This window comes from Dipodomys merriami, unplaced genomic scaffold (assembly GCF_024711535.1).
Source record: "Dipodomys merriami isolate MVZ:Mamm:240054 unplaced genomic scaffold, mDipMer1.0.p SCAF_6, whole genome shotgun sequence".
NCBI lineage: Eukaryota > Metazoa > Chordata > Mammalia > Rodentia > Heteromyidae > Dipodomys > Dipodomys merriami.
The window spans coordinates 13,752,622-13,763,609 of record NW_027206179.1 but is presented as its reverse complement, the minus strand read 5'-3'; positions in this window follow the sequence as shown (position 1 = coordinate 13,763,609).

Sequence of the window (10,988 nt, the reverse complement as noted above, 5' to 3'; positions counted from 1 at the left end):
CTGTAAGCTTACCACCAGTGACCCTGTGTGTAGGCGGAGTGTGCGGTGTGGTGCGTGGATTCATGTGTCCCGCAGTGGCCTGGCCAGGGCTGGGGAGGCCGCTCTCTCAGGGAGGGTAGATACGGTGGTGGGGGCTGGCCGCTTTGTGCGGAGTCTGCTGCCATCTAGAGGATGTGCAGAGGGTCACACCTCCAAGAAAGCAGGGCAGAGAGCTGAGCTCCATGCTGGCCAGCAGCCGCTCTGCTATGGGAGGACACTGAGCCCTATGCCAGTGACACCACAGCCACCACCGCTGGGAGGAAGGCAGTGGACCAGAGTGAGACGTGAGATGAGCGAAGAGGGCCCACCCAGAGATGGAAGAGAGCAGAGTGGAGCAGGGCACAAGAAGGGGTGGCATGCAATCCAGACGTGGGATGAGCCGAGTGCCCAGAGGGGAGAGAGGCTGGCAGGAGGAGAGCGGAGGCATGGAAGGTCCCTGGGAGCCCCCAGGGTGGCTGCACTCGATGTGGGCTTCACGGTAACACTGCCCAATCTTGCGGGTCATCTCCACAGGTGCCAACTCTCACCATGCAACACTAACGTCTCCAGAGCTATCTACAGACTCATCTCATGTGCCGTCAGACCACTTATACCTACAGCTTCATGACAATCATATATATATATATATATATATATATATATATATATATATCCACGACTTCATCATATATAGCCAATCATATATAGTCGTACCATATACACCTACTGCTTCATATCATACATAGCTATCTCATATATAATCATACCATATGTTCCTATAGCTTCATATTATATATAGTCATACTATATACACTTACAGCTTCATATCATATATAGTCATACCATATATAACTATAGCTTCATATCATATATGGTCCTATCATATACAGTCATACCATATATACCTACAGCTTCATAGTCACACCATACATACTACAGCTTCATATCATATATAGTCATACCATCTATACTTACAGTTTCATATCATAAATAATCATCTCATAAAGGGCCACACACCATACTGGTACCAAAGAGCTCAGCAGAGAGCTGGCTGTGGATGCTCAGAGTGCAGATTCGTGTCGGGTGCCGGCTGCCAGGAGGCCTCCGGCCTGGTCAGGGACAAGAGCTAATCTTAAACCTCTTGACAATAGCATCGTCCAAACAATACTGTCAGTTTGCTGCTTAAACCGTGCTTCCAAGACGATGAAGTGGGGGCAAAGGAAAGGGGCGGCGATGGGCGGGGCCACAGGGCGCAGATGATGAATATTAATAACACGAGGCAGCGATGGGCGGGGCTACACGAGCAGATGATGAATATTAACGACACGAGGCGGCTATGGGCGGGGCTACACAAGCAGATGATGAATATTAACGACATGAGGCGGAGATGGGGGGCCTTGGTGGCCCAGATAGCTAATAGGAGGAAATCCCTAGCCGTCTCCAGCCTCTTTGGGGCCCAGCTGTGCAGCAGACGTGTCCTCTCAGGCCCACTGTCAATCCTGCACAGCCCGCCTGACCTCCCGAGCTGGCCAGACTTCTGCGTGCCTACCAGAAGACGACGCGTAAGAGGAGGACGGCAGACAGGACCAAGGCTTCGGCAGCCCGACTGTCTGCAGCACTCAGACCCGCAGCGGCCTGAGCCGTGAGTGCGCGTGTGCAGGCGTGGGTCAGCCATCAGGATCCGAGTGCGCGTGCGCAAGGGACAGCCATCTGGACCTGAGTGCGCGTGTGCAGGCGTGGGTCAGTCATCAGGATCCGAGTGCGCGTGCGCAAGGGACAGCCATCAGGACCTGAGTGCTCGTGAGCAGGGGACAGTCATCAGGGCTTGAGTGTGCGTACGCAGGGGACAGCCATCAGAACCTGAGTGCGCGTGCGCAAGGGACAGCCATCAGGACCTGAGTGCTCGTGCGCAGGGGACAGCCATCAGAACCTGAGTGCGCGTGCGCAAGGGACAGCCATCAGGACCTGAGTGCTCGTGCGCAGGGGACAGCCATCAGGGCCTGAGTGCACATGCGCAGGGTCAGCCATTAGGACCTGAGTGTGCGTGCGCAGGGGACAGCCATCAGGGCCTGAGTGCACATGCGCAGAGTCAGCCGTCAGCTCAATTCTGCTCCCTGGTCCCACACCGGCGGGCCGTCTCAGACCATTTCCTGCCGAGGGTGAAGGGGGCAGAAGAGAGGGGCGCAGGCATAAGGCCCGTGTCCTGCCCCCTGTGGGGCGTCGTGCTGGTGAGCCTCCTATTTTGTCCTGGCAGCAGGACAGGTCTGCAGGCTGTGAGCCCTGCACCGCTCCCCTGGATGCCCAGCAGGGCCACCGAAGACACCTTGGCTCTGGGAGCCGAATGTAGCGGCCCTTGACCCCAGCTAGAATCCATGACTCCCAGAACCCCTCCCCGCCATCTCTCCAGAAACTCACAGATCTGCTCACAGAAACAGCGAAGGAGGGGGAGGACGGTCTAGCGGTCACAGGACGGCTAGAGGCGAGTCCCCAGTGCCTGGTGGAGGAGCCAGGCTCTAGAACCCTCAGTGGCCAGGCAGGCAGCCAACGGTGGCCCCCGTGCTACCAAACAGGACAGCAGAACCCTCTGCACCAATGCCCTTCCCCTAAAGGGACAGGGTGCTGCTGCTCACCAAGGAGCTGTGTCCCTCATATGTGGGTGTCCCTCCAGGCCGACCAAGGGTAGATTGTTCACCAGAGCCAAGAACTTAGCGCTGGGATGGTTCACTGGAGCCCTGGGCACAGTCAGGGACACAGTGGCCTCACCTGCCTGCAGAAGGTGGTGACAGACAGATCCCTTCCCTTACCCACACAGAAGGCTGGGTTGTTTGTAACACATCTCAAGATCCAACAGTTCCTGAAACCCAGTCTCCACAGAGGGCTAAGCTGGCTAGGTCTGCCATGAGAGTTCTGTATCAGGCATGCTGTGAAGAGGGCCAGTCGGCAGGCTGCCCTGCCCAGGCCTTCTCGGAGCTGACACTCTAAAAACATCATCAACATCAGAGAAAAGTCACCCACAGATAGCCCAACCCAGCCACGTTCCAGCAGGCAGAATGTCCCAGTGATTTCCTCACGAGGGTGTCTGGATGAGAACCCTCCTCTTTCACACCTTGTCTACCCAACCAGGCCACCAGCTGTGGATAGAAGCCATCAAAGGGTACATTTCACTTAAAATGCTGGGTAGGTGTGTCAGGGTCCAGGGCTCCTGAGAGGCATCTTCCAGTGCAAGACACTGCTGCCTGGAGAGCTGACTGGACTATGGGAAATGCAAGACTGCCTCAGAAATCCCAGTTGTGGAGAGCAGAGTCCTGCCTCCACCTCTCCTAGCTCCTCATCAGAGTCTCTGACAGAGTGGTGCAAGAGACAGACCCAATGGCAACCACCAGCATCGGGTCTAAGGACCCATGGTGCTCCTACGCATCCTCTCTGACAGTTATCCTACGCCCCATTTGCATGGGACCATCCCAGGGTATAGAGTGAGTAAAAGAGAAGGAGAGGGAGAGAGAGAGCTCAGAGAGAGTTAGACACAGAGAGCAGTAGAAGCCTTGACTCTCTTACCACTCATTTTCATTGCCCTGGACTTTGTCACAGATTCCAAAAACAAGAACCTGAGATGGCTATAGCAGCAGTACTGGTGGTGGAGATGAACACTGGCGGGTGTTGCCTGCTGCTGAGCTTAACCTAAGTGGGCACAGCACAGGGCTGACCCCCTTGTGGTCTGCAGAAGGTAGAGCCAGACGGGATGTGATGCCAATGGGTTGTGCCCACCGGGAGCCACAGCAGAGAATTCTGCAGCACGACCGGTCAGATGGAAGGGGAATGTAGCAACTCAACTTCCCAAGCTATAGACCCACCTTCTGAAATAACAGAATTCAGCAAAGTCTTGGCTGAGTCATTCCCCTCCCCAGGAGCCACTCAGATGTCCAGCGGTGGTCAGCGCGGGTGGTCGGAGCCTGGAACTGTGGTCTGCTGTGGACATTCTGTTCAGCGTTCAACTAAATCCAAACTTCTTAACCCGTCCCCGTCGCTTAGATAAAACGCAACGGCTAGACCACCACTTGTGAATAAAGGCTGGGATTCCAGTTCTGAAAAACAAAAAGGATGTCTCAGAAACTCCAGACTAGTATAATTACAATTTCACCCAAACCATCTCCAAATCCACTGCGGTTTCTAACAATAGCATTCCTCCCAAAAGAGACGTCTCCAACTGAAGGCATTCGTTAGATACATTTCCTGCCAGATGAAAATAAGCGTCAAGGCTTCCAAACAATCAAAGCGAACGCACTGGACGGGTGAGCACCGTGACCACACTCTTTAAGCCATCACGGCAGCAAATAAACACCCTGCGCAGGGAGCTCTGAGCTGTGAGAAGGCTACTTCATAGAAAACCCCGGAAAGCCGCTTGCTTAAAGGGAATCCATTCACTGGGCCCCGTTAAGGATTAAATGGCTTCCCTGAAGACTAAGTTAGGGCCCGCAGCGCCTCAGGATGTGAGCTTATTTGGAAATGGGGTTGTTGCTGGGAATAAGAGTAAATGAGGTCACGTTAGGGGGTGGGGGGCAACGACCCAGGGGGCGAACACTGTGCAGAGAGGGGACCAGGGACTGGGATGGGAGCTGGCCGAGGTGAACAGTGCTGTCACTTTGTCTCAGACTCTCACCTGCCAGAACCATGGGACAAGAAACCCCTCCTGTTCCGTGGCCCGGGCCGGGCTGCTGTCCTGTCAGCACCTGAAATGAGTTGAGCCTCAATCTAAGTTCTCACACTGAAGTTCCTGGGCTCTAGGCAGGGAAGGGAACTGGCTCAGAAGTGTTTGTTGTTAGTTGTTCTCCTCCTGTGGTTACTGGGGTTTGAACTCAGGTCTCTGCCCTTGCTAGCCAGGTGCTTTGCTATCTGAGCCACTCCTCTACCCTACTTGCTCTGCTTTTTGTCTGGCCTGGCCCTGGACCGAATCCTCTTCTTTACACTTCAGCTGAATCTAGGACGATGGACCTGCACCACCACACCAGCCTTTCCGGTTGAGCTGGGTCCCTGTATGCTGCTTTGTCCAGGCTGGCCCCAGATCTCCATCCTTGGAATCTCTGCCTCACAAGTAGCCAAGATAACTGTCCTGGAGCGGCCCAGGGAACCGGACACATGATTCACACCATGCATGCGCACACAGTCAGCACGGCTTGGGGCCTGTCTGGGAAGGCTGGCTGCTCAGCCAACGCCAACAGACGCGGACGTGCATCCTCATGTCTGACCAGGTCGGGGAGCACAGCACAGAGGACACGGGTGACACACATAGGGAGGGTGAGGCTCTGGAGATAGAGCTGGACTTCTGTCCCCTGGGATGACCTGTGGTCTGCCAACGTCTTGGCCACTCTGGGGATGTGTGACACACTCTCCTTGCCCTTTGAGAGGTCTGTGAAGATGGGCCTTGTCTTGAAGGTAAGACTCGATAGGAATCAAACGACCTGGGATTCAGCGTCCCTAATACACCCCACCTCCCATACAGAGACTTTCAGCAGAGCCGTCCTATTTGGTGAGGATATAGGGTTCACGAGGGGCAGGGAAGGGGTCACCGAGGGACTAAAGGAAAACAAAACGCCAGGATTCCTTTGCCACCGCCTCCTTTCCCGATGTGCAAACACCTCGAACACACCGACAGCAGCAGGCTGATCTCTCCGTCAGTTAAGAGTTTTCCTTGGCGCACCTCCCCTGGGGCCTGTGAAACACAAGAAGTCCACAGAGCCAGCACCAACCTGAGACCCTGCACCTCCGAGCCTCCAGCTTCCAAGGCCGGGCTCCCCGCGGCCATCCCTGAGCCAAGGACGTCACCCACAGTCCCTGTACACGCCCCGTAAGGCACGACTAAGCCTGCGGAACCTACTGGAGCCCTAACACCGCACGCTGGCCTATTTGGGAAGTCATGATACGGTGAAGAAGGCCGATCGCCCTGGCGATGACACCACACCAGCCATCTGGGGACCACAGAGCAGCGGGGAAGCAGATGCGGCGGGGGCAGCACCTGCTGTTCGTAACCAGCCTGCAGCGATGGCTGCAGTGAGCGGCCACCGGCCAGAGTCGCCGGCAACAGTGCAGACCCTCTGATTTTTCTGGAAACGGCAGCCATTCCCCGAGTTGACACAGGCCAAAGGGAGGTCAGCCCAAGCCCCTGCCTGTCACAGGCCATGCGGGACCTGGGTCCAATGTATCCAAGACTTCGCAAAATGCCACCGAGGAGAAAAGTCAGACCCAAGCAAACCATGGCAAGTGCTGCCCGAGGCCCAGTGCATGGTGTCCTCACAGGGTTGCAAAACACCCACGGGTCCACGCTCAAAGACACATGCTTTCCCTTATCTACAATAACTAGTATACGTCTAGGACAAGCAGAAAAGGTCAAAAGCTACGTACCTATGACTAGATAAGGAGATGCTAAGTGAAATGAACTCCAAGGTAGGGACACAAGAGGTTTTATCTTTCTTGCTGTTGCTTTTAATGTACTTATAATGTACTGTGTGATTTTGTTTGTTTGTTTCTTTTGTATGATCTTCCCCCATGGTACAATCTCTGTTGTTGCTGTATTTGATTCTGGTGTCCTGCATCTTGTATACGCATTTTCTAATTTGGGGAAGGAAGGAAAATAACAAAATGCTGAAATAAGGATAAAGGTTGATCCATTGTAACAATGAGATGTACAAGACACTATGTTGAAAACGAACTTTACTACTTTGTGGGGGGAGGCAAGAGGTGAGGAAGGAAAGGATGGTAGGGGAAAAACAAAGGAGGGGGTAACAATGCTCGATAGGAAATGGACTCATTACCTTATTCATGTAACTGTAACCCCTCTGTATAGCATCTTTACAATAATATTTATTTATTTAAAAAACCCACAGGCCCAGGTCCACCAGAGGCTGACCCTGCTCAACCCTTCTCAGGCAGAAGAAGAGCCTTTCCTACTCTTTACATGATCTGAGCTGTGCTAGAACTTTCCAGATCCTTGGGGAGAGAACCCAAACTGCCTGAAGCCAGTCCTGGGGGGAGAGGCCACCTGGCAGGTCTGAGGCCCGCCTGCTGCCTGCCACTGCCTGCCGGTGCCCAGCCTGTCCTACAGGGCCTAGCCCTTGCACCTGCAGCCAGGGCCTTAGAGAAGGAAACCTCACACTTGTCTTCCTCAAGTCCACGGAGAGGCCCTGAGGACAAAGCCACGGACCACTGCAGCATGCAATGTCACACAAATAACAGTTTAAAAGATGAAAACATCTATGCATCTGTGCTTTATTGTACTTTCTCCCAGATTTCTGTCACCATAACCCCTAAATATGCCTCAATAATGTATGGAAGAGGAACTCATAGACCCATATCAGATAAACCAAGCACCAGTAGCTCATACCTATAATCCTAGCTACTCAAGAGGCTGAGATCTGAAGATCAGGATTCAAAAGCCAGACTGGAAAGTCCATGAGACTCTCATCTCCAATTTAAGCACACACACATACACACACACAAAAAGCTGAAAGTGCTAGCCTTGAGCAAAAAACTCAGGGACAGAACCCAAGACCTAAATGCAAGCCCCAGGACTGGCACACACACACACACACACACACACACACACACACACACACACACACACACACACACACACACAGTTTAATAGTTTTCTTTAAAATACTATGTGTGAATCTTGCTATATGCATTAACTGTTTTGCTAGCATATATTAGTTGTATAAGATGGATTTGCATTTTTAAAATAAAGTCATTTTTGTTTGTTTTTGATGGTCTCAGGGCTTGAATTTTTGCTTATCTTGCTCTTTTGGCTTGTACCTTATCACTTGGGCCGTTCCTTCAGCCTGGCTTTCTGTTAGTCATTTGAGAGATTTCTCTAACAAACTCTGCCTGAGTTGTCTTCAAACCATGATCCTCCAGATCTGAACCTCCTGAGTTGCTATGATTACAGGTGTGGACAGACATCCCAGGTAATAAGGCGGGTGCTGCCACCCCAGGCCTGATGAAAGCCTGCAAGCAGAGGTTAGAAAGGACAGGCAGGAACATAATAGGACACTGTGACTGGATGGATGACTTTATGTACCAAAAAAATAAAAAAGACCTCTTTAAAAATACAGAAAGGGGCTGGGAAGGTGGCTCAGTGGTAGAGCACTTGCCTTGCATGCATGAGGCCCTGGGTTCGATTCCTCAGCACTACATAAGCAAAAAGAAAAAAGCCAGAAGTGGCGCTGTGGCTCAAGTGGTAGAGCGCTAGCCTTGAGCTGAAGAGCTGAGGGACAGCACCCAGGTCCAGAGTTCAGACCCCACAACCGGACACCCCCCCCCAAAAAATACAGAAAATCATCCAGCTGTACACACACACGGATACAGCCATGTCTTCTTACAATGCTTTAAAGATGTGTGCTCTCCGCCAACCACCAGGGCTGGGGAAGATGGCAGGCAAGGTGTGGATCACGGCAGCCACTGTGAGACCACTACGGAGGTTCCACCCTACAGCTCCGCAAATCCACTCCTGGGCACTCGTCTGAAGAAATGCAAGGCAACACTCAATCCAGATACCCGCACGAACGTGTCTGCAGCAGCACGGTTCACAACAGCCACGCTGTTCACGTGACCGAAGTTCCAACAGCTGATGAACGGTGTGCATGTACACATGGGGTATGATTTAGCCATAAGATGAATAAATGTTGTCAAATGCAGGCAAATAAATGGAACTGGAAATCACAGTGTTAAGCAAAATAAGCCAGACTCAAAGAAAACGAACAGCACGTGCTGCCTCTTATATAAGTGATCTGGATCTGAAAGGAAAGAGAGATAGGAACCTAAAAGGGGGCCTACTTGAGGGTGGGTGGGAAAAGAGGGAGTGAGGAGAATACGATTGAGTGCATTGCATACATGTATGAAAAGATCATAATTATACCAGATTTCTTTTTAATTTTGCACATGGCATGGTTGTGCATGCCTTTAATCCCAGCTGTTCGGGAAGACCAGTAAGGAGTATGGTTTCAGGCAGGGGAGGTGGTGGGAAGCCAGCCCAGAAAAAGGCCAGAGACCCTACCAGAAAAACAAAGTTGGAAATAAATAAAAATTAAAAGAAGGAAAGAAGGAAGGGAGGGAGGGAGGGAGGGAGGAGGAAGGGAAGGAGGAAAAGAGAGGGGAGGGCAGGGCACGTACCTCCTAGTACTTAGGAGTGAGCACCCAGGTCCTCCTTAGTACCTGGGAGTCAGCACCCATGCATGCCTGGGAGACTCCTGCATCCTCACCCAGAGGGGCCTCAGGCCAGAAGGCTGATGGCGCCACCTGCAGTGGAAGCACCCTGGGCCCGCTCAGGGAGGGTGCGGTCACACCTGCAGGGAAGTGGTGGAATTGCTCCAGCCTGCTAAAGGAGGGCAAGGGTGCCTCCTGCAGGTTTGGAGAGGAAGTGCTCCAGCCCTCTAAGGGAGGACAAGGGCACCGTGGCCTGCAGGTTTGGGGAGGAAGTGCCCCAGGCCCGCTTAGTTTTCTAATAGTTTTCTTGATAATGGCCATTCTAACTGGGATGAGGTGGAATCTAATATTGTTTCAATTTGCTTTTATTTTATGGCCAGAGATGTTGAACATTTCTTCATGTTTCTATTGGCCATTCTTACTTCTTCTGAGAAGTCTGTCTTTAAGTCTTTAGCCTATTATTTAATTTTTTGAGGGTTTATTTGGGGGGGGTTATTTTTTTTGCATTCTAAGTATACTTTAGACATGAGGCCCTTGTCTGAATCAGTGGTGGTAAAGCTCTCCTGAGGGCTGTCTTATTTATCTTGCAAACTATGTCCTTTGCTACACAGACACTCTTCAATTTGGGCATTTATCCAATAGAACACAAATGCCACACTAAAGCAACCAGCACAACCATGTTCATTGCAGCATTATTTACCATTGCCAAGATATGGAATCAACCCAGATGCCCCTCAGTGGTGAATGGATCAAGAAATGTGGTATATATGCAATGCAAGGGAATTCTACACTTCCATCAGAAGTGTAGAGGACATGGAAGGACATGGAAAGACTTAGAAAAAAGTATATTAAGCAAAGTAAGCCAGACCCAAAGAAACACAGGCTGCATGGTTTCCCTCATATAATTAGACTGTGCCTATAACTACAAGTAAACACACTGGGAAGAAAAAATATACTGAGACATGATAAATTATCCAGGTCTCTAGACTAAATCACACTCAAACTGAAGGAGGGTACTCCATAGGAGTGGATCACAAAGGCTCATTATGTGCATATGATTATATAAAATTTTACAAGATGAAAAAATATAAAAGGAACAAGGATGTTCACAACTACCAGTCTCAAAGTGCTGACAGTGCAGTAAGTCAGCAAAACCACAGGGTGTGTGCTGAGGAATGGGAGATGGAAAGGAACACATAGACTTGCCTGGTTTATAGCCAACATGATTGCCTTAGAGTAAAATCTTGATATAAGTAAAAAGCATCCTCCTGGAGTTGTAAGTTCATTTAACACAGCACAAACATTAACCACATTCCTATATGTAAGGAAACACAGCTTTAAGTCAAAATTTAAAAGAATACCATTTACAATGGCTTAAAAACAAACTAGGTATAAATTTTAAAAAGACATCCTGACTGTGTACTAAAGGCTCCATAAAAAGCCAAATACATAGTTGGGAGCCAGTGGCTCATACCTGTAATCTCAGAAGACTGAGATCTGAGGATCATGGTTCAAAGCCAGCTCAGGTAGGAAAGTCTGTGAGACTCCTATCTCCAATAAACCACCTGAAAACTGGAAGTGGCACTGTGGCTCAAGTGGTAGAATGCTTGCCTTGAGCTGAAGAGCTGAGGGACAGCGCCCAGGCTGAATTCAAGCCCCATGACCAACAAAAAAATAATAATAATTTTTAAGAAGCCAAACACATAATAAATCAAATGCATGCCACACTTATAGGCCTCAGTCTAGTAAAGAGGACAATATGTCCTAAACTGTTT